At 44.6% G+C, this 26597-nt stretch overlaps 1 protein-coding gene across 2 annotated transcripts in view; it reads right to left on the bottom strand.

Moving 5' to 3' along the window:
- The window catches only part of LOC121829773 (uncharacterized), a 147451-nt gene that overhangs the window by 109612 nt on the left and 11242 nt on the right, over positions 1-26597 (bottom strand). The window contains exons 2-4 of one of the 2 annotated variants that reach the window (XM_076572807.1): positions 15267-15415; positions 13450-13600; positions 10789-10931 (exon numbers count right to left, since the gene is read on the bottom strand). The gene's annotated coding sequence lies outside the window, so the exon portion shown is untranslated. The remainder of the gene's footprint in view (positions 1-10788; positions 10932-13449; positions 13601-15266; positions 15416-26597) is intronic. The other variant, XM_076572808.1, reaches the window with a different exon arrangement.

Raw genomic sequence — 26597 nt, 5'->3', positions numbered from 1 at the left:
CTGCTGCCCAGAGAAGAAAATCGCTCACATCTTCTGTAGGAAGGCATATTTTGGAGGCAGTACAGGGCCCAGAGAAATTTCTAGGGCAAAATATGATCTTTTCTCTCTTGTTAGAATAAACGTCAGAGTTAGAAGTGCAACTCAGTAGTGGGGAGAGTGCTTGTTTGGCATTCACGAGGCCTGGGTTTGGGTTTAGGCACACCACTGACTGGGTGTTGTCGGGGGCACACACCTGAACTCCCAGCTCTCTGGAGGTGAAGGCATCAGGTGTGTGTGTATGGTGGGGGGCACACATCTTCACCCCCAGCACTCTGGAGGTGAATGCATCAGGTGTATGTGTGTGGGGGGGGGGGGCACACACCTGCTCTCCCAGCACTCTCGAGGTGAAGGTACCAGGTGTGGGGTAGGGCACACACCTGCACTCCCAGCACTCTGGGGGTGAAGGCAGAAGGGGCAGGAGTTCAAGGTCATCCTTGGCTTTATAGTGAGTTGAGGCCATCTTGGGCTCCTTGAAATCTTATCTCAACAAACAAACAAACAGACCAAACAATGAACAGACAAACAGAATAAGTATGTCTGGAAAAAGAAAGTTACTTTTTCCTCCTCTCCCTCTACCTCATGCTCACCTGTGTAAGGATGAAAAGCCATGCCTCTGCTCAGCCTGACCTCTCCCGCTGAGTTACACCCCAAGCCTGAGTGTGTTTTAAAGCCAAGTTATCTTCCCTGAGACAAGTAGCAAAGTTGCATTTCACCTTTAAAAAAATCACTATATGCTTTTTTCTTTCTGAGTCTCAAGGAGACACCGCTGAGTTATTTTCCTGTGCCACTGGTTTTCATCTTGCCCCAACAGTAGCTCCTGTTACTGATTACTTGATACGAGCAGATTGATGTCATCTGTGGAGCTGTGCTTGGTATTCCTTGTAAATTCCACGGCGGTACTCACTAGCCACCTTGCTCAGGTGCTCAGCAGCATGTGTCTTAAGGGTGGGAGAACAGCTCAACCCTTACATTTCTTCAGGACCCCAGTACCATCCCTTACCTGTCTGGTTCCAATGATTTCATTAAAAATATGCTTGCGCACTATAAAAGGATGTTATTAAAAATACTTAAAATGAATGGACTACACTGAGTTCAAAAAAAGAACGAAGTGTTCTAGAAAGGTTTAATAATAAATGACTAAAGGGATAAACAATTTCGCTCTAGGGCTATTAATCCAGCACCTTTCATGAGCCCCTAAACTTCCGTAAGCTAAATAAAAATAGCACATGACAGCTTACTTATAGGAAATAACAGCAAACAGCAAAGACATTGGAAAATTGCATTTTTTTCAAAGATAATTAGAGGTCATACTATTTAGCCAAACCATAATCCATCACAAGTGAGGCATTGATTACTGCTCCAGCCACGTGCATTTTTAATTCCATTAGTGAAATAAAAGACAGCCTTTGAATCTGCCACTTTCGTGATACAGAGCAAGAAAGAATGGCAAATTACTCTAGAATCCAGAACAGCTCAACAGATAAGCTTCTCTGTTCCTCTTTGGCATCTCCAATCTACAAAGTTTTAAGTAGCAATAAATTTAACAGCCGCCTTCCTCCCAATGTGTGGTAATAGGCACTCTCTGGAGATCTGAGACTCTTCAAAGCCGTGCACCTCTCACCGTTTACCCCTCAACGGAGTTTGCAGAGACCCAGCACTCCAGGCGCACCACCCTTTCCCATTTGTCCCGGGCAAAAGCTGGTTTCCTCCAGGGCCCTGAAGCTGACGGTTATCATTCAGATGACTGCGGCGCGCGCGCACCCGGATGTTGAGTTATATTTCTAGGCACCGGAGGTGTAATGGCTGTCAAGGAGAAGCCCCGCAGCAGGTTATCTGGCTTCCCCATCTTCTTCAGGTGTAATGTTGTCATTCATTTTGTTAACTCTCCCTTTGTGCTTCAACCCAGAGGAGACCACAAACTGAAAACTACGCACTGGTCTATTTTTGCTTTCTGCTGGTCTGTTTGTGGGTGTAATTGTTTCGCACTCAGCGAGCCACAGATGAGTTTATATTTGTAGGACTTTTAAAAGTGAACGGAGGGGCATTATTCTCTAGGGGTCAGGGCATGGGGGTGGGGGGCTCCTTGACCTGCAGGAAGACTGGAAGATGGACGCAGGAGCCTATGAGCCAAATGCTTCAGACGATTTTACTCTGGTTTTTGTAGGATAGTGTAGACAGGGGTGGGTTTTGCTGAATTTAATTTGTGCCATCACTAGTAAATCTGCTTGGAAATTGTTCCAGATGATTTTTCACGTGTTTACAATATTGACTTGTATCAGTAGTTCTTTTTTCCCAACTCCTTTACACACACACAGCATATACACATACAGCATATACACACAGAGCTTACACTACACACACACACAGCACACAGTGCACACACAGAGCTTACAGCACATGCACAGCACACACAATCATACACACACTCAGCAGGCACACACAGAGCTTACAACACACACACACACACAGAGGGGGAGAGAGAGAGAGAGAGAGAGAGAGAGAGAGAGAGAGAGAGAGAGAGAGAGAGAGAGAGAGAGAGAATACAATACACGAGAATGCCCAGTGCATTATCAGGTGAACTTCCTGACCTGGGTCAGGCCAACTTTTATGTATTAGAAGGACTGCAATTCTTTCTATTTTTAAAAAACTGTCCATTTATAATGTTATCATATGCTTTCCATACTAATTACAGATACTTTCTCTTATAGGAAGTGTGTTTTACATGAGGCAACTCATGAATTTGAGTCTGCTTTGCCATGGAGCTCAGACCATCCAACTGTCACCAAGGTCAGAAGAAAAATATGCTATAACTGAATTTTTTGGCATAAGGCCTTTCAGCGTGGTTAACCAGGGCATGCGGTATTTTGAGAGCATTACAGAAAATGTTGACCAATGGCTGGTAAGGAGCACAGCTTGGTAAACTGAGATAATGATGAGGGGGTGATCACGTATGCTTTAGGGCATAGGTGATTTCAGGCAGGAGCCAGAGAGGAATTTCTTCCTCTTGCAGAACCCTCTAGCAAAAGAACATGATGCAAGAGAGCAGCTCTTGGAGTCTGGAAGTCTCTGACTTGGTGCCTGGAGCAGGAAGTCTTGCATGGGACAGTCAGCTTCTAGCCGGAGGCTCCTCTGTCCCTTTGTACTTACTGAGCAGGCCCGCAGTGCAGGCCGATTCCTATCTGAGGCTCTGGGGAGGCCTGTGTCATGGTTTCCCAGCTTGGCTGCTCACTGGACTTGCTCTAAAGTTGATGAAAGTGATGATAAAATGCACTGTATCACTCAGTCTTGGTTCTCTCTCTCTCCAACTCTGGTTATGTGAAATATAGTTTTCTGAAGAAAGGCAGTAACATCAGAGGATTTTTTTTTCATTATTAGACAGAAGAGAGAGAGAGAGAGAGAGAGAGAGAGAGAGAGAGAGAGAGAGAGAGAGAGAGAGAGAGAGAGAGAGAGAGAGAGAGAGAGAATAGATATTGTAATCTTAACTGCTGGTTGGTATCCTGTTTATTTTTGAGTGTGTGTATGTATATAATACACATTTCATTTTCTTCCATAAAGCAAGTTCTGAAGAGTTTTGTATATGTAGTTAAATTCTGTGTGTGTGTGTGTGTGTGTGTGTGTGTGTGTGTGTGTGTGTGTGTAGGCCAAAGGTTGATGTTGGATGTCTTTTTCATGGGTGCTCACAATCTTAACTCCAGTTGTTTATACTTACACAACAAACCTCTTATCTGTTGAGCCATGTCCCAAGCTGCTGAAAATTTTTTTAATTAAAACTTTATTAAAAAGAATTGGCAAATGAAAAACATGACATATGAAAAATAGACTGATCCAAAGTCTCTCTATCCCAGTGAACTTCTACCCAGTGAGAAGAGCCGTTCTGAAGTTAAGGCACTCCAGACTAGTGGCTACAGTTTGGTAGACTTCTTAGGCTTAATTGTATCTACCTTAAATTAGCCTTTTTCAGTCACAGGGCTTCATCAATGACAAAATATAAGAAATTGTGAGAGGCTGCTTTCTAAATTGTCCTAAGGAGAATATGTAATTAAGGTCCACCTTCTCGGAGTATGTTGGTGAGAAGTGAATTCACTAGATAAACAGATGCATTATGGGAAACTGTAAAGTTCTAGCTGATGCTCAGTTGTCCTGGGCAAGTTTTTTTTTTATTTGTTTTTTTTTTTTTTTTTTTACAGCTCTATTTTACTTTTTACGTGTGTGTGTGTAAGTGTGTATGTATGTGTGTGTGTGTGTGTGTGTGTGTGCTATGTGTTCATGTGCCACACATGTGGAGGTCAGAGGAAAACATGGGGGGGGGGTTCTCTGCTTCTACCCTGTGGGTCCTGGGGAGTAAACTCAGATTCTCAGGCAATGAGGAAAGTGGCTTTATCACTGGCCCATGGGCACGTTTGCCCGCTTTCTCCTCTACAGCCTGTTCTTGTCACCGATTAAGATGGCAGGACTTAGTACTTAGCCTCACCAGATCCTCACCTGATCCTTTTAGAACAACAGGCCATCTTCTAGGCAAACCAGGCCCTACCTGTTTGCCTTCCTTAACACTCCCCTGTCTCTTTTCCTGCCTTGTTGTCTGACTAGGGGCAGCATGATCTGCTCAGCAGAGGGAGATTATACTTAAGGAAAACAAACCTTCCAAAGCAGCTTACTCAATACCTAGTCTCCTGGAAAAACAAAACAAAACAAAACAAAAAACCAACCAACCAACCAACAACAACAACAAAACCCCATACTCAGGATGTTCACGAGGAACGCTTCAAAGCTGAACATTTCTAGTGGGCAAGCAATATTATTTGTTTAATGGCCTGTATTAAAAACCTAGTATGTGTAAGCTCAAACACAGACAGGAATGAAACAAGGCTGATGTTCTCATGGTTTTATAGTCGTGTTAAGTAGATAAATACACCCAAAACACAAACAGCACACCACAGAATCAAACGTCCCCTAAAGTCCATGCAGAGGAATGTTAACGGTTTGACATTGGAGCATTGTATCTGTATTAATCATTCCTTGCAAGACAGCTGGGTCCTAGCAGGCACCTGAAGCCAAGGCATATAAAATGTTTAAAAAATCATCAAAGCCTTCTAGATATGGGTATGGGGTGGTGGTACCGGGAGTGAGAACCTGACCAAGGCTCTAATGAGAAGGAAAGAAAAAATTTTTTATAGATAGAGATTGATGTAGGATAAGATGGCTTGATGAGTGAGTGATTAGTTATGAGTATTGAAGGCGAGAAAGAACTACCTAGTCCAGGATGAAAGGATGGTGGACCCATCGGCGATACGGGAAAGCCAGGAGCAGCAGGTCCTGAGGAAAGAGGGCAAGTCCTGTTTGAGCACGTTGCATTTGCAGAGCTGCGCGGCCTTCAGGCACAAATGATGGAGGCTGTGTTAGGGTGTATATTCGAGAGCTGTCTCTGTGTAGATCATGGACGTTGATGAGATAGTCTAAGAGAAGGCAGCAGAGAAGAAAAGCGATATGAAGATGTCCTGAGGGAAACAGAAGACAGCAGAAGACACACAGTGCTGAGGAGGGGTCAAGGCACAGGCTGCCCTTTTGAAAACTCAGTGCCACTTGGGTCTGACGGTTGGTGCTTGCTCAGGAAGTAATGATCAGTATTCCTGTAATTCCCCCCAGTTTGGGGACCCTATCTTCCTGGTCTCAGGAGTCTAACAGTTTGCATTGTTACCTGCACACATGGCAGATGCGACTGGACGAGTGGGCTGGGCCCGTGAAGGAAACAGTGGTCAGAATGCGGGCCTCTCTAGCTCTTTGTTTCTTCCTTTTCTCATGTGGTCTTCATTTACCATGGTCTCCTATTCCTTGTTCTCCCTCTCTTTTCTTGATCCAGCTAGGATCTCCCGCTCTCTTTCCCTCGACCCTCGCCCTTCATTGCTCCCACTCATGTCCAGGCTGTTCATGTAGATCTCATCCATTTCTCCGTGTCTTTCTTGGGGTCCCGTTTTCCAGGTAGCCTCACAATGCAGAGCAAATTCCAAGAGGTAGGCACAGGGCCATAGGGTCTTCTGCCACCAACAGTGAAGCTAAGGGATGAGAACTGTCCCTTAGGTCTGGCTGTCAGGAGGTCGTCTGTGACGATAGGGGGAGCAATTTCAGCAGAGCCGGAAAGGTGGAGGCCGGAATGCAGAGGGGTGAACAATGAGTGGCCCAGAGAAACGTGGCCGCAGAGCTTTTCTCAGGAAACAAGACTGCAAGCTGGAGAGGTCTCTCAGGGGTAGAGTACCCGCTCTAGAGTGTATGAAGCCCAGATTTGGACTCCCCGACACTACGCCAAACAGGGCATGATGGCGAAGGTGGAGGTAGGAGGACCAAGAATTCAAAGTCATTCTTGGCATAGTGAGTTCAAAGCCAGCCTGGTTGACATGAGATACTGTCTCAGAGAAAAGGGGAAAGGATGGGAGGGAAGGAAGGGGGAAAAGAAGAAGAAAAAAAAGAAAGGAGCTGGGTGTCTTGGCACATCCTTTTAATCCCAGTATGTTGGAGACAGATCCCTGAGTCTGAGGTCAGCCTAGTCTACCATAGCGAACTCCAGGCTAGCCAGGGTTACAGAGTGAGAGCCTGCTTCAAAAACAATAGACAAATAAAACAAACATTTAAAAATATATAAAAAAGAAGATAAAGAAAAAAAAAGACTAGGAAGGAAAGAAAAGATACTTGTGCCCGCAGATGGCCAACGCCCCTTAGATGATCCACAATGTTAGTTCCTAGGATATGTTTCAATAGCTCACGGGACCTTCGCCTTCCACTCTTCGCTGGCCGAGGGGCCCCGAGCTGGCGCCGAACTTTGTTGCTTTGGCCTCCCAGGCATGGTTTTTACAAAGTTCTTACGGATGGAGCCCTCACATCCCTGACATGAGCATACAAAGCAACTGACTGGAACTTGCCTGCTTTCTGGAACCATAAAAGGGTGAGAAAATAAAAAGGGAAGCCAAAGTTGTATCTGAAGACATAACTTCTTACTATAGTTTTATCCCCCTTCCTCTCTCTCTCTCTCTCTCTCTCTCTCTCTCTCTCTCTGTGTGTGTGTATGTGTGTGTGTGTGTTTTAAAACTACATGAACTACTTTGATAGTGAACAACCAAAAATCTTCTCTCAAAATATCCAGTGGGTTGACGATAAACCAAGCGAGTGGGAATATCTTTACTTAACACAGAATCATAGCTCAAAACATATTTCTTTTGAAGCTGCTTTAGAACGTAAAAGAAAATCACCACAAAGTTGTGTTTATCTAAACGAAAATTTAAAAATGATTATTTTGTTATTATATTATTATTATCATTATCATCATCATCATCATCATCATCATTCTCGGCTGCACAAGGTCACTTTCACGCAGTTCTATCGTGAAGTTGGGGCCGATTCTTCACACACACACACACACACACACACACACACACACACACACACACCACTTCCCTCCCACTTCACAGTCTTCCCCTCTCCCTCAGTCTCCTTCCTTCCCCAGAAAGTGAAACTAATTTATATAAACTATTAAGACACACACAAAAGTAACTTGACAGGCAAAATAGAACAGTGTATTTCCCCTCCTTCCTTCAACTCTTTCCTTTGTGTGTTTCTAAATTTGGAAAGGAAAATAAATGAAAACTATATGGATGTTTGCGTGCAGGGGTGTCGGTACAGCGTATGCATACCTAGTGTCTGTGGAGGCCAGAATCGGGTGTCAGGTCCCCTTGAACTGGAGGAATTATGGGTGGTGGTAAGGCAACATGTGAGTGCTGGGAACTGAACCTGGGTCCTCTGCAAGAGCAACAAGTGCCCTTAGCTGCTGAGCCAGCTCTTTAGTCCCCTTGAGTAAACTTTTAAAAGCTAATCAATCTATTAGCCATAGACATCTACTTAATTAACTACTAACAACTTCAAAACCTCGGTTTATTTGATTTGATATTATGTATTCACTGCCACTATAATTTTAATAGTGGATAAGTTATGGTGTCTATAAATCACAGCTTGGGAGTTATTTTCAACTTTGCTTTCAGTATTTATTGCTTGTCTGGGCTCATCTAATTGAAAGTCTTTGGAGCCCAGTACTTTAGCACAGACATTACAAGTAGATGTGTTGAAAACACTCCCTCTGCTTATTTTTTTTTTAATGTTCAAATGAAATATCAGAAACATGGACTTAAAACAAAGTGGTTTAAAAAGGTAGTCTGGTTGTCAGCATGATTTATAGTGGCAGCTGTCTATATTTTTATACAATCGAGTCTCCATTGCCCTAGAAACAGGTAAATTAACGTGTGGTTTAAGTCCTAACCACAACTCTTACCAGGCCCAATTTCCCAGGCTTGTTCCATTTTGATTTTTTTTCTTCTTGAAGTTTTGTTTGTGGCTATGAGACAGCATTGGCCTTCAGACTCTGGATGAGAAAATGGGCTTGCAAGATGGGGAAAGCCGCTCAGTCGGCAGAGGCTAAGTGAGACCTCTCTCTCTTTCTTTCTGTCTCTCTTGTTCTCTTTCTGTCTCTCTGTTTCTGTCTCTCTCTCTTTCACACACACACACACACACACACACACACACACACACACACACACACACACACACGCCCCACATAGGCAGGGGAGTCAAGAAAGAAAAGAAAAGAAGAAACCGGGCAACAAGCTTACAAGCCGCGCAGCTGCAGGAATCCAGTGGGAGGGAGCCTGGTTCACACTGCGCTGGGTACTTTCCACACTCCGGGGAGGGGGCCTGTTTCTGCAAGCTTCCAAGCCCTACACAGGTCTGGGAACCAGCTCCTCTCTTCCCACCCACAGGGCTCAGAAACCCGTTCTCATGTGGTTTTTGAAGCAGCCAAGGGTAGGACATTTTCCTCTGTGGTGCTTGAAGCGAGAGGAGGGGCGCTTGGTTAAGGAGGCCGTGGATGAGGGATGGAAGCAGGCTTCCCAGAGGAAGTGGCCTTGAAGCTGCTCCTTCGAGGATGCCAAGAGCTGTACTGGTGAGCAAGAGAAGAACAGCTTTGCAGGTCTGCTGGGAAAACAGGAAGTGTCACCAAAACATAGGAGAGGAGGTGACTGGGTGAGCTTAAAAAAAACTGTGTGGGCATCATGATATGTGTGAATTCAGTCCGTATCCCGATAGCTATCAGAAAGGAAGTACTGAGCATCAAATACATGTCCAGTAGGGATTCAATATTTCATCTAGTGCATGTAGATTGACTTTTCAGTAATAAGGTCCCAGAATTTCACCCCACCGTCTTTATGATGGGTCTTCCAATCTAATAAACCACAGGTGTCAGAGGCAGGAACTGTGTCTTCATTACGGGAATGTTATAAAGACCAGAGGGTGGAGATGAGCATGGCATTTGGTTCCAAAGCAAGTCATTGGATCCCATGCTTGAACACTTTAGAGGTTATTAGGTGGCTGTGGATCTGCTGAGGGCCAGTTACTGTTTATGGTGGGTGCTACCTCTGTAGCATCTTCTCACCCTGTCTCTCGTATCTCTGGAAGCCTGCCTTCATGAACAAAGCTTTAGCTGAACTGATAAACACACTCCATTCTCTCGAGAACACATTTCAACAGTAGCACAGAGGGCCACACATCACGTTCTAGTGACCTCACTTTGCATTTTATAAGGATGCTGGAGAAGGCCAGGAGGAAAACTTCCCTTCCGTTGCTCTCCACCACATCAAAAATCACTAAGGGAAGCAGTGGATCTCTCCGTCACAGTGTTGTTCTTAGCCAGTCTGCATGTTTAGTTCTCATTGCCACTACTTCTTCAGCTGGGAGATGGGTCTCCAAAGCTCTTACTTCTTCATGTGTAAAATAGGGGTAGAAATCATGATGATCTATCTTGCCAAGGTGATTGGGAGGATGGAGTAAGATAAGATAATAAATCTGACATCCCTGGTACACTAAGTAGTTAATAAATGGTAGGTCCAAGTGGGTGGGGAATCTTCACAATCTATATTCTTAACTAATCCATTCATTGTGTGTGCCACAGTGTGTGTGTGTTTGTGTGTTTGTGTGTGTGTGTGTGTGTGTGTGTGTGTGTGTGTGTGTGTGTGTGTGTGTGTGTGTTGGGGGTGTCAGAGAACACATTGATTCTTTCCACCTTGCAGAGTCCCTCGGCTTGACTCAGGTTCTCAGGCTTGGCCGCAAGTGCCCTAGCCTGTTGATTCAGTTCACTGCCCCTAATTGTCCTGTTCCAAATCACCAATCCTCACATTTTGTATACTACATGTTTGCTAAATACCTGATGTCACCCTGAGAATAAGTGAATCCTACAGTGCTTTGAAAGGGACAGAGATTTAGGAGGCAAATTAGGTGAGGACTCAGATCCTAGATTCGGTAGCATCAGGAAGAGGACGAGCATCATCCATTAAGCAATTTGATAGACATATACTCTACAGTATCAGAGGAGGGTTCCAACTGGATCTTGATTCACAACATTCAATGTGAGTAAAACTACAAGGGTGAGCTGAAGATTGACAGGCCTGTAGGCCATGGGTGTTATGTGGAAATGGAGTGTGAGAGACTATCTGGGACCCAGTGAGGAATAAAGTTCAGGTAGCCAGCATCTTTTATTTTTATTGTAATTAAAAAATATTAATGTCCAGAATTGCTACAGCAAATTACCCACAGGCTGGGTAGCTTAAACAAGAAAGATTTCTTGTCTTGGCATTCTGGAACCTGGATGTCTCCTCTGAGGTATCGATTATAGTGGTTCCTTCAAAAGCCTGTAAGTGGGGAGAGAAGACCCTCTCTTACCTCTTTTAGCTTCTTTCTTGTGGTCCAGGAGATCCTTGAGCGGGCATCACCTCTGCCTCTGCCTCTTTATGTGGTTGCCTTCCTGCTTTATCTCCATCTTTCCACGACATTCTTCCTGTGAGTCTGTGCCCAGTTTCCTTTCACTGGTGAAGACACATGGTCATACTGGGTTAGAGTCAAGGCTTTACATCCACAAAGACTACATTCCAACTAAGGTCACATTCATAGACATCAGTCGTCAAGAATTCAATGGATCTTTTGAGGAAACATAGTTCAACCTATGGCAGAGAGCTTTATCCTATAAGCAATGGGAGTGGTTGAGTCTACCCACTGGGTGGAAGGAGGGAATCAGAGGGACATGGCCTACAGTATTACATGATGAGCGGAGGGACCCAGGGTGGCCATTAGATCCAGCAGCAAAGGAAGCAAAGGTGATCCTGTGTGACTTCACATGAGTCCGTAGTGGAATGCTGGGGATGGAGTCAGGGGCTTTTAGTTAGAAACGGGCACAGACTGCTCTTAAGAGTGGGCAGCTGGGGATCTGGGAAGAGTATCTTAAGATCCCGGAATATCTGCATACATGGAGCTGAAACATTGCAACCGAAAGCAATATTAAGCTAAAATAGAAGATCAAACCTGTATGCACAGTGATGGAGAAGTCAGCCCTGGAGCTCAGAAAGTGAAAGAAGTTGGTTTAGGAACACAGGAGGAAGCATTCTTCAGATAGCTGCTGCCATGATTTGGATATGATTCGGGTATGTGTACACACTTGTGTCCTAAGAGGCGATGGGACCTTTAAGAGGTGGGAGCTAGTGGGCAGTGATTAAGTCATGGGGTGGAGGGTGAGCCTTTGGAAGAGGATAATGCATTTCTTATGAGACTATGTTGGTCTGTGCAAGACTCACTGGCTTCAAGAGAGAAGCTCTGGCTGCTGAGGCCTTCCCTGGCTTCCAATCTTGTCAGGCATGGCTCTGCCACCCTGACACCATCTGTCACAAAGCCCTATAAGAGGAGAAACTGACTAAATATTGAATTTCCAGCCTCCCAAACTGAGCTCAACAACCTCTTTCCTTCACAAGACACCCAGCTCGGGGTGTTTTTGCTGTAGCAATGGAAAATAGACCAATACCAGCCTGACTTATGCAAATGTGTCGGTGAAGAAGAGGTCATCCACAAGAAGTAGCTCATCATTCAAACTGCTTCTGCAGCAAGCCTTACCTAAGACCATTCTGGGGAGCTCTGCAAGCCTCGGCGGCTTGCCTATCATTGCTTTCCCTGCAATCTGCCCCACCCCACCCCCAAACACACACCAGAGTCCTCACCCTGCTGGCCATATCCTCTGGGTACTGTGGATGGGTGACAGAGGCGCACTCCCTGGGTAATCTTTCACAGATCTTTTCTCCTTTGGTTTTTACTCTTGCTCCTCTCTGTAAAATCCAGCAGCCTCACTAAACCCTGTCAACCAGGGAGCATCCCGTGGTCTGCCTGAGGCCTGCTTTTGTAGTGTGAAGTCTTATTTGGTGATGTGGGATGAACTGCACATCCCCCAGTTCATATGTTAAAACCCTAATTAATGGATCCTCAGGGCACTGAACACTGAGCTTTCATAGAGTGAGAAAGAGGGTTATGTGTTAGGTTGAATTGAGTCCTCTGAACTAGTATGTCAAAGCTGTAACCCTTGGTTTCAGAATGGATATTTGGAGGGAGAGTCTTTAAATAGAAAATCAAGCCAAGATCAGACCCTTAGGAGCAGTCTAATTCAACATGAGTCATGTCTTTACATAAAATGGAAGTTTGCAACTCCTATTTTTCACCAGTGAATAATATTTTACCTTGTAAACGTACCCTATTTTCAATATGTATCCATCCATTTGCAATCTACAGAGAGGGGCCTCAGAAGGAATGAATCCTATTGGCATCTTGATCTTGGACCTCCAACCTCCAGAATTATAAGGCTGGAACAATACTTTTTTGTTGTTTAAACTACTCAGCCTGTGAGATTTTGTTATTACACTCCTAACAAACTCAGACTTTGAATGGGACTTGTGGTACAGTGAGGGATGCTGCAATGAACATAGAATAGAAAACATCTCCTTAAGATTCTGGTTTTGGGGCTCAGCATGTTAGAACCCAAGGCACACAAGATTGGGGGATCTAAGTTCAACCCCTAGAAAAAAAGCAGAGGCCAAAGAAAAGAACTCACTCTAAAATTGCCCTCTGACCTCCACATATGTGTCATGGGATACAGCCCTACATAGACACATCATCACACACACACACACACACACACACACACACACACACACACACATACACACACACACACACACACACACACACAAAGTAAAACTTATTTTTAAAAAGGATATTGGGTCATTGGCTTTGGCAAAGAGGGAAATGAGAAAGTACTGGATCACATGTTGTTTCCGCTATTCCAATGTTTCATTCTTTGCATAACCTCTGTGTTGTTTGTCATGATGTGTATGACAACTTACATTCCCACTTCCAGGGTATAGTGATTCTTTTTCTCCCACGTCCTCAGGAAGTACTTCCTGGGTACCTCTGGATTCACACTCCTCCCCAGCATGCTAACCCTTCTGCAGTAGGTGCAGGGTAAGCATCAGTTGGCCTACAACAGTTTGCAAACGGGCGGCGAAGTACCTGCTCGGGCTGTTTCCTAGCCGAAACTTGGTGCTGCCTCTTTCAACGGCTTTACACCAGGCCTCTAAAGCGCGTCCTGGCCTGATCTATTGCGCTCACGGTGGCAAGGGCTCAGCTGAACCGCAGCCAGTTCAGAGTTTCAGAGCTGCACCTGGAAGATGGAAATTGCCAGGAGCTCTTTTTGCATCACCTGAGAAGTGCCTCCAGATCCACCCACCCTTTGCCATCGCCTCCCTGTCATCAGGCAGAACAGGGAGGTTCTCCCTTGCAGCTGCCTCCTCTCTTGCAGAGGCCACATGGGTTTGGAAGGCATTGGAACTAGCAAACCACCAAATGTGAACTCCAGCATCCCTGAGGCAGCTGCTGGTGGAGCAACTTAAACCCACCTGGCTTTCCAAAGTAGTAATTTTCCTTGTTAAAAGGTGAGAATAGAAGAGGGAGGCAAGGGGACAGAAAGAGACAGAAAGACACAGAGACAAACACGGAGAGACAGAGAGAGACAAACAAAAGAGAGACAGACAGAAATAGAGTCAGAGACAGAGAGAGATAAAAGAGAGCCATAGAGAGAGACAGAGACAGAGCTAGACAGATGAAAAGACATACACAGACACAGACACACAGACACACACTCACACACACACAGAAACAGAGATACAGAGATGGAGAGAGACACAGAAACACAGAGAGATACAGAGATGCAAAGTCAGACTGTTATAGGAAGAGAGAGGGGGAGAAACACAGACAGACAGACAGACAGACAGACAGAAAGAAAGAAAAAGAAAGAAAGAAAGAAATAGAAATAGAGAGAGAGAGAGAGAGAGAGAGAGAGAGAGAGAGAGAGAGAGAGAGAGAGAGAGAGAGAGAAGGAAACAGGAAGAGAGACAGAAACATATAGAGATGTTCTGGCATTTCCAAAACTCAGTATTTGGAGCTGGGGAGATCGTTTATTTAGTAAAAAGGTTGCCTTGCAAACACATGGACCTGAGCTTGGTTCCCGGAACCCACGTTAAAAAGAAAACAAAAAACAAAAACAAAAACAAAAACAAAAAACCCCTGGCCAGCACTGTAGTACACACTTATAATCCTCTTGCTGGGGATGCAGAGACAAGTGGACAGATCCCTAGGGTGGACGGATCCTTAGGGTCTGCTGGCCTAAACTAACTAGTGAGCTCTGGTCAGTGAGAGATCCTAGCTAAAAAAACAAGGTAGACAGAATCTGGGGAATGGCACCCCCCCCACCCCCACCCCCACTAACATGGGTACCTGCACACACACATGCACGCACACACACACACACACACACACACACACACACACACACACACACACAGTGTTTCTCTGAAATGAAATTAGGCATTGTGGAGCTGAACACTGAGGCTTAGAGGCATGGCAGTCACTCACAACATCTTGTGGCCTGTGGCCTTCAGCAATGGAGTGTTACAGGGAGCTGTGAAGCTTGTCAAGGGGACTTATCTGACCTTTGGCTGGTAAGCTGCAATTGCTTTACGCCTGGCTTCTCACAGACTAATAGCACTTTTGAGTCCAGCTTAGGTTATCACTTGACATCCTGAAATCCATTTCTAAGGTAAAAAGGATGCCTAATTGGGGAGGGGGGTTGTTCATTTTTAATGAAAGCAGTAAAATAAAATAAATCCTTGATGTCAGATTTTGTTATGCCATCCCTGGTTACTACTGGAACCTAGCTACCTCATTGGAACACACAATTCGACAGGCTTCTCTGTTTGGGGTCTATCTTGAACAATCATATAATGAATTGTGAAGGCCATGAGAAAATGCCTCTGCCATGGACCACTTACCTCCTGTACTTTTCTATCCTTCTTCAGCTTTTTAAGACAAATTTTACCCATGTACTTTAATCCGGCCTTAAACTCACAGTCCTCTTCCTGTCTCCTAAGTGTTGGGACAACAGGTATGTGTCTCCGTGCCTGCTGATACTTCTTTTGACCTACAAATGTGGGGCAGTAATATAAATAAGAGATATGCTTTCTTAAAACCCCCCAATTTCTATATCTAACAATTAAAGTGAGACATTCTAAAGTCTACAACTAGAGTTGTTTTAGAACAGGTAATTACATGCCTGTGAAAACTCGATTCTTCTCATGGTAAATAAACTGTCAATAAAAATTGACTTCCAAGCCAGGTGTGTTAGCTTAGGCCTGTGTCTGAGCACTCAGGAGGCTTAGGCAGGATTGTTGAGAGTTCAAGGCCAGCCTGGGCTGCAGTAATTGTTTCCATGTCAGTTAAGCTACATAAGACTTTGCATGTTAACAACAATAAAACAAATAAATAAACCAAGAAAACAAGAAAGCTCCCCTTCCCCCAAACCAATCCAAATAATAAATAAATAAATAAATAAATAAATAAATAAATAAATAAATAAAGCGGGCCTTCTGACATCTATCCTAGAACACATGAATTCTCCATCAGTTCTCTTGACCCGGGAATGCTAAGTCTACAGATTAAACTTTTGGTGGGGGTCCCCAGGGTTCATTTTCTAGGTAGCATTGTGCTGGTAGACTCTGTGTTGATCTAATCCCTTGATGTAAAAATGATGAGACACTAGTCTGTGTATGATCCTCTCGCCTTTCCCCAAGCCCACCCAGCAGCAACAGTCTGAGAACCCATGTCCTCAGGCTTGCTATGACTGGTCGATTCCCTAGTGACTGTCCTTGCAGTCCGCATAGTGGTTGGCATGGTATAAGTAAGGGGTGGTGGGGAGAGTGACAAACAGAATTTGTTGATGGATAGATTAAAAGCACAAACAAGAAATCATTTGGGGCTGGGAAGATGGTTCAGCTGTAAAGTGCTTGCCTTACAAGCATGAGGACCTGAGTTGGACCCCCAGAACCCACATTTGAAAAGCCAGATACAGTGGCCCGATCCTGTAGTTCTAGCTAGGGGGAGGTAGAAACAGGCAGATCCCTGGGACTTGTTGACCAGCCAGCCCAGCCTGATCGGTTAACAACAAGAACCAAGAGATTATGTCTCAACATACAAAATGAATGGTGCTCCAGGAGTCACAGCTAACGCGGCCTCCTGGCCTCCACGCTCCTGGGTGCCTGTCCTCCACCACGCTCATCAACTTCTGAGCAAAAGCAATGCAGTGTATCTACCAAGTTCTGATCCACACTGGAGTGGTGTGCAACTTTCCTCTGTGTAGAAATCAATGACATTAAGTTCAGCAATGACCTTGGTCCGAACAGCAAGCCTTTCAAGGATGGCCCTTTTATTTCTTGCAATTAGCATGGTATTTACCTTGCAGACAGACAAAGCTAAAATGAAATCTATGGGCACCACATCTCAAAATAGCCTCAGAAGACTCCAAACATAAAATGAGTTTTCACTGTCTACAGGTGGGCTCTGTATCCTTTAGCAAGAAAACAGTAGAACGAACATATGGAGATTTGCAGAAAGAACTATAAAAACAATTTAAATTTACTGAGTAAAAAATAGTAGAGACTTACCAATTCTCTGTTCAGATAATTCAGAAAGTGGCTCAAAAAATTAGAGATGGAGGAGGCATGTTTTATTACAACTTCCCAGAGAGGCAACGTTCTTGCCTTCTGTTTTCTGCATTAAAAGTCAAGTGACGTATTATTTACTTTTCCTATCACCGTGACCTAGTATCTGACCGAAGCCACTTAAGGAAATAAAGGTTTCTATTGGCCTAGAGTTGGAGAGCACAGCCCCTCATGACAGGGATGGTCCACTGTCAGGCATGGGAGACAGCCGTCACATGGCATGCGCAGTTAGGAGGCAGATGGGGAGGAACGCTGGTGCTCAGGGGCCACCTCTTCTTAATCCAATCCGAGAGCCCTGCTCACAGGATGGTGATGCTGCATTCCCTACTTAGTTAAGAATTTTGGAAGCAGCCTCAAAGACACCCAGAGACGTGTTTTCATAAACAACAGCCAAGTTGACAATCAATAACCACAGGTATCAACATTAATAGTAACTTGTAATAATACTTCTTTTAAGTCCCATTCTAGCCTGTGAATAATCGAGACATGTATTGTTCCTGTCTGGTGTGGACCTTTAAGATTATGTGTGTGTGTGTGTGTGTGTGTGTGTGTGTGTGTGTGTGTGTGCCTGTAGGTGCTCAAAGATCCCAGAGGAGATGGTCAGATTCTCTGGAACTCTAGTTACAGGCAGTTATGGGCCATCTAACATAGATGCTAGAAGCCAAACTCAGATCCTCTGCAAGAGCAGCAGGTGCGCTTAATGGCTGAGCCATCGCTCCAGTCCCTGATGGAGCTCTTGTTGATACTAAGACTTGCTCAGAGCCAATGTGAAATTCTGCCTCAAATAACAAGGTAGATAGCACTTCGGAATGACAGTCAGATTGAACTCGGGTCCCTACAGGGATGCACGCGCACCCCCCCCCACACACACACACTTGCACGCACGCACCGCAAAAACGGGCTCCAAGGAAAGTTATTCATTTTATTCGTTTATTATTGAGACAGAGACTTGCTAGGCAGTCTGGGCTGGGCTCAAAGTTGTAATTCACCTACATCAGCCTCCTGAGTGCTGGAGTTACAGGGATAGTCTGTCACACTCAATAAAATTCCCTTAAAGAAATAAGTAAAGGAAAACACAAACATGCATACATGCACACAGGCATGCATGCAGACACCATCACCCATAACAACCAAGCAAAGCAGAACATGGGCATTTGGGTTTTCCTCTCTTAACCTGATAATAGATCATTTTAAACCATGTACTTAATCATGTGAGCATTGCTTTGATTTCTTTTCTGGCCTAGGCCCCACCCCCAGTACCACCAAGAGGAAGCATGACCAACTTTGTGAGTTTTCCATTACGTGACTTCATTTGTCCGAGGCTTTCGGGCTTCTGCCTAGTTGCTCAGCTTCCTTTTCGGTGGAGCAGTTGGGGGTTTATAAAGGAAAAGGAATTTCCATTTCCATCGTCACCATATCATATCCCTGCTGAAATGCTGAACCACTTGTGCTAACGGGCAAAACCACGCTGCACACAGACCGGAGCATTTGCAGTCCATCAGAAAAATATTGCAGCCTCTGACAGTAGCTGAATTCAGGGGGCCCGGACATCTGGGTGTTGGTTGAGCTATCCCAATTCCTCAGTCACTTAACGGCTGCATTTTGAGCTTCTCCTCCCTGGGACTTCTTCGGGGTCTTGGCTCCTGCACAGGAATGTGATGTTTAGAAAGTCGTTTCCCTGTCCTTATAAACAATTCCATCATAATAACCTGGCTTCTGGCACCAGAGGTTCATTTGAATTTTGCTCAGCTTGGTTTACAATTAAGATTTAATTAGTAAACTCATTACAAAGACAGGAAACCTCCGACTTTCCCCTGATTCTCTTTTAGGTCTCTGCGAGGACCCAGCCCGTCCTCTTGGCTATGAGACATTGGCAGAAAGGTTTCTCCAGGCATGGTTATTTATATTACCGCAACTCCAGCATAAAATATTGTTCTTTGCTTCTTGCAAACAGAGGGCTGTAGCCAGTCACTCAGAACTCAGGGTTGCAATGTCTGTATTTAGAAAAAAAAATGTCCCGGCTGTGTTTTTAAACTTTTGGATCAGAGAACTGGTTTGGATCGTCTTAACTTTTCTTAAACAACAGGAATAGGAATTAAGACTAGGAGGTGGAGGAAAGAATGCCAAGGGGGACAAAGGACATGTGGCTTTGTAGTGATACCCTCAAAAGAATTCGTGACACAGAGCTGATGCACTCCCATTCTCGGCTAAACCCTACACCAGAAGGAATAGGGTTCGTTGTTTTTCATTTTTCCTTTTATGTGTGTGGTATGGACACTTGGGTGTGTGTAGGGAGTCAGGTTTGAGTATCCATGAACACACGCGTGAAGTCTAGAGGAGAACATTAGGAGTCTCCCTCTATGGTTCCCCTCCCTCCCTCCCTCCCTCCCTCCCTCCCTCCCTCCCTCCCTCTCTCTCTCTCTCTCTCTCTCTCTCTCTCTCTCTTTCTTCTTTCAGACATATTTTCTCATTGAACTTGAAGTTCACTTTTTGGCTAGACTGACTGGCCAGTGAGCAGGAGCTAGTGTCTCTACCCCTCACCTCTGGGGTTCCGGGCACGCACAGCCATTTGGGGCTTTTCCATAGATGCTGGTGTTTCAAACTCAGGTCCCCCTGCTGTCACAGCAACTGATCTTACCCACTGAGCTATCTCCTGAGCCGAAGGGGGAGGCTTCATATCTCACTAATAAAGACAAACAGGAAAGGTTGGGGTGATGGCTCAAGGGATAAAGTGCTTGCTGTGCGACCATGAGGACATGAGTTCAAATCCTGGCGCCTGACCACAGAAGACCAGGGACAAGAGGATCTCTGGGGTTCACTGGCTAGCCAGGTTAGAGAAGTGGCGAGGTCCAGGTTCAATGAGAGCATCTGTGTCAAAAACTGAGGTGGTAATCAATTGAGGAAGCATCTGAAATTGACCTCTAGCCTTCACCTGTGCAAGCACAGATGAACATTCCCCCACACCCACGTGCTTGTGCAAACATATACACAAATACACACACATACATATATATACACATACATACATACACACACATATATATACATACATATACACATACATATACACACACATATATACACATACATACACACACACATATATACACACACATACACACATATATGTAGAAAGACAGAAAGCCATGTGGTAATGGCATAAGGACAAATGCATAGAATTCAGAGATAACTCAAGAAAAAACTGGGAAAGCATTAGCCAGGAAGCTCTGCGAGAAAGAGGATGTAACAAAGTGCAGTCAGCTCTGACATGTGAACTCTACAATGATGGAAGCCCAGGACAGGGCATTTTACTTGGTAACATTTTTTGTTAGATAAAAGCTGAACAAGTCAATCCAGAGGAAACCTTTGGACTAGAGTAAAAGAATGATCAATATTAGACTCACAGGACATTGACTTTGACCACACAACCATAATTTCAAGGTACTTAAAAGACAGATCATAGCCGGGCGGTGGTGGCGCACGCCTTTAATCCCAGCACTCGGGAGGCAGAGCCAGGCGGATCTCTGTGAGTTCAAGGCCAGCCTGGGCTACCAAGTGAGTTTCAGGAAAAGGCACAAAGCTACATAGAGAAACCCTGTCTCAAAAAACAAAACAAAACAAAACAAAACAAACAAAAAAAAAGGACAGATCATGTTTTCCTTCAAAATTTCTACGTTATGTTAGAATACATCCCAGGAAAAGTGAGATAGTCTCATGGGATCTTCAGTTTTTCAGGAAAGTTTTATAGGTTAAATATCTGATCTCTTTCTAGAAATCCAGTCCTAGACTTACCTGTCACAATTACTGATTTTAATTGTTTTATTTTCGTTATGCGTATAGGTGTTTTGCTTGCATGTATGTCTGTGTACCATTTATATACCTGGTACCCTGGAAGTCAGAAGAGGACGTCAGGTTCCTTGGAACTGGAGTTACAGACAGTTGTGAGCTGCCATGTGGGTGCTGGGAATTGAACCTGGGTCCTATGGGAAAGCAGCCAGTGCTCTTGAGTCTTGAGCCATTAATCCGGCCCGTATCTATGAAGAATTAAAGATTTAATTTTTTTTAAACTGCTACTAGGAGGCCATATTCTCTAAGAGTGTCTATTTTACTTCGTGGTGTCCAACAGAGGAGGAAAGGATGAATCAGAGAGGTTCAATGACTTTCCTGGGGTTGCACAGCAAGCCTGGAAGCAAGGCAGACACAACGCAGAGCTCTTGGTAAACTCAAAGGCAGTCGTTCTTAGGAGCTGTAAAGTCTAGCTCAGGATGCTTAATAGGTGTCGCTCTTGGGCAGTCTGTGTGCTTGCTGATCTTGACAGCTTTTATGAGGCCGTGGAATGTGTCAGTAGATAACACTGTGACCCCAAGGACTGCACAGACCAAACCTTTTCCTCTGGGAGCCTTGTCCAACTTTCCATCATGGAGGGAATTCAGACTTTACTTTCAAAACGGCTGGGAAGACCTTGGAGAATGTGAGACTCACAGCTACCGGCCAGGAAAACACCTCAGTCATAGAGCATTTGCCTAGCATGCATAAGGCTCTAAGTTCAATTCCCAGCAAGGGGTCAAATTGAAGAGGAGTGCATTAAGTACCCAGCCTCCCTGCCAAGGAAGCCTGCCTCTGCCTGTCTCCTTTGCTCTAGGGATGTAAGTTTCCAGTATCCAGATCCTAGGTTTTCATGACAAGGTTTGGTTCATACTGTAGGTGCTGAGTGTGGCAGCTGATGTCATTGGACCAAGCAGAAAAGCACCTTGTGTGGAGAGGGTTGTGTCCACATGAAGTTGTCCTTCCTGAAAGCAGAGAAGGAACCAGAAAATGGGGAACTGCATGGAAAGAAGCATGGACCTCTAAAGGAAACAGGCAAAGAACAATGAGTAGAAACAGAGGATGTGAGGGCATGTGAGCTCCAGGGAAGCTTGAGCATCCATGGGTTCCCTGGGGTGACTGCTTCAGTTGAGATTTCACTTAATGGAACTATACCCATTAGCAATCTAAGAAGACATCCCGCTCAGCGACCCAAAGGACATTAACAGTGAACAGAAAGGCAATTGAGAGAGGAGTCTCTTCATTTCTCTGAATTGGGAATTCCACTTAGAAGGTATTTTTAGAACAGGAAGGGGGGGGTGGCTTTATGGGTTGAAAACAGTAGCTATTTTTGTTGTTGTTGTTGTTTTCAAGACAGGGTTTCTCTGTGTAGTTTTGGTTCCCATCCTGGATCTCGCTCTGTAGTCCAGGCTGGCCTCGAACTCACAGAGATCCGCCTGGCTCTGCCTCCTGAGTGCTGGGATTAAAGGCTTGTGCCACTGCCGCCTGGCAACAATAGGTATTTTTAAAGGTTTCTAAGTTAGGTGTTGGGCCACTTGCCTGTAAGCCTAGTGCTTGGGTGGTAGAGGCAGGAGTAACATGAATTCTAGGCCAGCCTGAGCTACACAGTAAATTCCAGGTTACCGTGAGCAACATAGGGAGACCCTGTCTCAGAATACAGGCAAATAAGTCAACAAACAAATAAAATCATCAGCCACAAAATCTGGTATGACTTGGGGTATTTGAATGTGAATGGATTCAATAGGTTGTTATCCAGTTATAAAACTTCCTGTGTAGGATCTTATTACTGTGGTTGTTGGGAGATTAGTTTTATTCTTAGGCAATTTATTTATTTGTTACAGTTTGGGGGATGGTATACAAAGTGTGATGGGTTTCATCACAGTATCTTCATACGTATGACCTACTGTATTTAGTTTTCATTTGTTCTCTGCTCCCTCTGCCCTCTTCATGACTTCTGACCCCTCCATTGGCTTGCCTTCCTTCCTCTAGTCAGCCCGTCTGTTTTCCTGTCACATGTATACCATCACACTCTCTAGTCCCCTCTCCCCCACTTATGACCTCTCCCCCATCTCATTTTGCCCTTTGGTTTCATGACACACACACACACACACACACACACACACACACACACACACACACGTATATGCATACATACTCATATCTAATTGTAAACCTGGGATCTGCGTGTGCAAGAAAACACTGTATTTTGTCCTCCTGAGTTTGGCTGAGCTCACTGATTTCCACCTCCATCTTTTTCCTGCAAATGTCATGATTTCATTTTTCTTTGTGACTGCATAAAGTCATCTTGTGTCTCGGTGCCACATTTCTTTTATCCATTCAGCTGTGGATGAACATCTAGCTGGATCCATTTCCTGACTATTGTGAATAGTACAGCAATGAACAGGGATGAGCAAGGATCCCTGTGGTGGCCTCACTTGGATATATACTGGAGGTAACCTAGCTGGGTCATACATCAGTTCGAGTTCCGGTTGTTTAAAGCACTCCAAGCTGATGTCCACAGTGGCTTAGCCAATGTGTCTTAAAGTTGGGTTGAAGTCAGTGGTACGAAGGTATGCGTGCGCAGACATGCTTAGGTGGGGCATTCTTGGAAGAATAATGAAGTCACTAGGCTTCGAGATAGAGAATTAGTTAATACCCTGGACATCTGACTATACTAATAGTCTAAACAGGAGCAGTAAAGCCTTATATGAGGTTTGCTATATGCTACAGCCCAAGGGCTTCCTGTACATAATATCCATCTTTAGAACACCCGCCTTCTACCAAGGCTTCATAACACCAACACAACTGGATTGGGGATTAAAATCCTAACAGTCTGGTATAGACTCTCACTTTTTCTATATCTCCTGTTTCCACATGGCCTTGTGACTAAAAACAAATGCTTTTCTTATTGGCTCAAATTCAAGAATTTACCTTCGTTAGAAGTTTAGAACTAGGGAGGGGAAACTTATGAGCCAAGTGATAGGAGGGATACAATGTAGACACACAGTGGCTTATCCCCAAAGTTATTCGCTTCCTCTAGGACCCAATGCTACACCCCTCACCCCCTGACACACAGCATTACCAGCTGTGGACAAGTACTCAAGGGTCTGAGCGTGTGGGGGATACCTGGGACTCCTGGGATACCTGGGACTCGTCTTAGCAAGCTGTGAGGTGTCAGCAGCCAGCAGAAGTGGGAAAGAGTCATGCTAAGGCCACCCCTGAGAAACAAAAGGTTAGATCAGATCTTCAAAGTCAGGAGCTGGTTTGAAATGTGCTGTGTGAAAATGGGCATCTTAGGCTGTGCATGGGTGTGCATACATGTAATCCCAGCTTTTAGGAGGCCAAAGCAGGAAGCTTGTAAATTTGAGGCCTGTCTGGGTTACACAGCAAGACTCTGATTAAAAAACAAACGACAAACAACAAACAAACAAACAAGTATAAATAAAAAAGCAAACATCTCAAATACAGAGAGTGGACATAGTCCTTGCAGTTTCTTGAGAGCCTCCAGAAATGTACTGACATTTATGGGAATAACATATTTGTAGGACCTGCTGCCAAACTTGTAGGGAGCACAGTAACGTGCCTTCCCTCGCCTAGGGCATGGTCAGGACGTGGTGTATGTAAGCTGGAAGGGGTTGCAGACTTGTCTATCATTGTATCCCCTTCCTCTGTCTTCTCGTGCATCCAAACACAAACCCCTCAACTTCTGACCTTTTTGAGCGAAGCAGAAAGAACCAGCAGCTCCATTATTTTAGTTGGAGCAGGTAGAAGCTATTCACACACAGCGACTCATAGTTAAACTTAGAATTCTGGGCTCTGAGCAGAACTTGCAAAGGTTCTTCTGCGTCCTAAGACACAGCTTGTCAGGGGGTCTTGGCAGAAGGTCTGTTTCCAGTGTGACCCTCATCTTGTAGGTACCTCTTTTTGACTGACTACCAGCAGGAGAAGAAATCAGAGAAATGCCTGAGGACTTCATCAGTTACAACCTCAAGGATTTCATTCTGATGGGGATGGGGAATGAGAAGATCGTGGTGGTCACATGGCAGAGGTTTGTTTCAAGGAGGGTGGTACTGATCCACGCAAGACATGAAAGCAACATAGACCAGGGAGGGAGTGTGGCAGTGATGAGAAGTGGCCTGGTGTGAGAAAAAGACAGGAGCCCAGTGCTGACGCTAAGTGGGTGTGTGTGAGGAATGTCAGAGCAGAGGCGCAGGTGTGTGGAAGGAAGACTCCTAGAGTTCATTTTGGGAAGTTTGACGAGGGATGTGGGAGTGTGATTTCAATGGAAGCATCTGGACTGGAATTATAAAGTGCTCATCATCATAACAAATACGACATTGAAAGACACAAAACTAAATGAGAAAAAAAATTAACAAAAAATGGAGCCCTACAGTGTACCATTCAGAGATTTTTTTAAAATGGGGAGAAGGCTGAGAAAGAGAAAGACAGAGAACAAGAAGAAACATGTAGCCACTTAATGCAGAAAATATTGACGAAGAAAGTACTTAGGCGTTTCAGATGAACTAATGAGGCAAGGAGGAAGGGTAAGGCCTGAGACTGGATTCTGTGACTTGGGAGTTTTGGGGGAAGGTTAAGTAGCATCTACGGACAGCAATGGGGTAAAAGCTCCCCTCAAGGGGTTCAAGGCAGAAAGGCTGGAGAAGATCCAGGCACAGTAAACTGAGGGTTCCAAGAAGTCTGATGTGGAATCAAAGAGAAATTTGGAAGGATCTAGACAGAGGAGGTCAAAAGATGTTTTATGTTATCGTTGCTTTAGTCAAGGAGAAGAAAGAGCGTGACTGTTGATATTTAACAGTGCAGGGAATTTTATTGACTCAGTGCAGGAGAGAGAGGGAGAGATTTGATGCAGCAATCTTGTGATGTAGGTGGCACTGGCTAAGGGCTTTACTAAACAAAGGAGAAGCCGGCTGGAGTGGGGCTCAGCAGCGTGGAATAGAAAGCAGAAATCTTGGGTGGGAATTGGGCGGGGCTGTAATTTTCTAGACACATTCCTATAACCCTACATTGGCCATCTAGACACCATGCTAGGTCCAAAATTTCTACAACCTCCCAATACAGTATCACCATTTGTGGCCCTAGTTTTCAAATGCCTGAACCATCACTGTTAGGATGTGGGGAGTCACTGTCTGCTCTGGACCCCACGAGTCAGGGGTGTAAACTCTAAAACTTAGTCCTAGGGAAACAACCTTCCAGAGTCAAGGGACCACTCTTCCATCAGTTACCTCAAAATCTCTAAGTCTCCACATAGGGTTTTAAAATCCATTAGCAAGACATCGTCCATCAGTTCCTCATTTTAATCATCCAAGGAGAGTAGAACCGAATGTGTAAAAATAAGAGCAAACAGTGTTTGTCAGGCAGCAAATGACAACGAGAAATATTAATACTAGGATATTTTGTTTAGTAATATGGTTAATGGCTTCAGTTAAATTGTATATCTTCTTTAAAAGCCAACAGAACTATGACTAAGAGACTCTTTGAACTAGTGAATAGAGTCATCAAAGCCCCATTAAGATTTGTGGATTCAAAGACCCACTAGGGAGTCACTATGTATAATGATAATGGATAAATAAAATGCTTCTGTTTTCTCTCTAATTACAAAAGAATAGAATTTTAGACTCTTAATTGCCCTGAAGGGTGGGGACAAGGAGGGTCTGACAGAGATGGAGGAGTGTGTGTATTCAGGGCTTGGAAAGGACAGGGACATCAGGAAGACATCAAGTCATTAAGGGTAGACTTAACACAGCATGGCTCCTGAGGTTA

The sequence above is a fragment of the Peromyscus maniculatus genome, chromosome 5, assembly GCF_049852395.1.
Source record: "Peromyscus maniculatus bairdii isolate BWxNUB_F1_BW_parent chromosome 5, HU_Pman_BW_mat_3.1, whole genome shotgun sequence".
Classification (NCBI taxonomy): Eukaryota; Metazoa; Chordata; class Mammalia; order Rodentia; family Cricetidae; genus Peromyscus; species Peromyscus maniculatus.
This window is presented reverse-complemented; position numbering and strand designations above follow the sequence as displayed.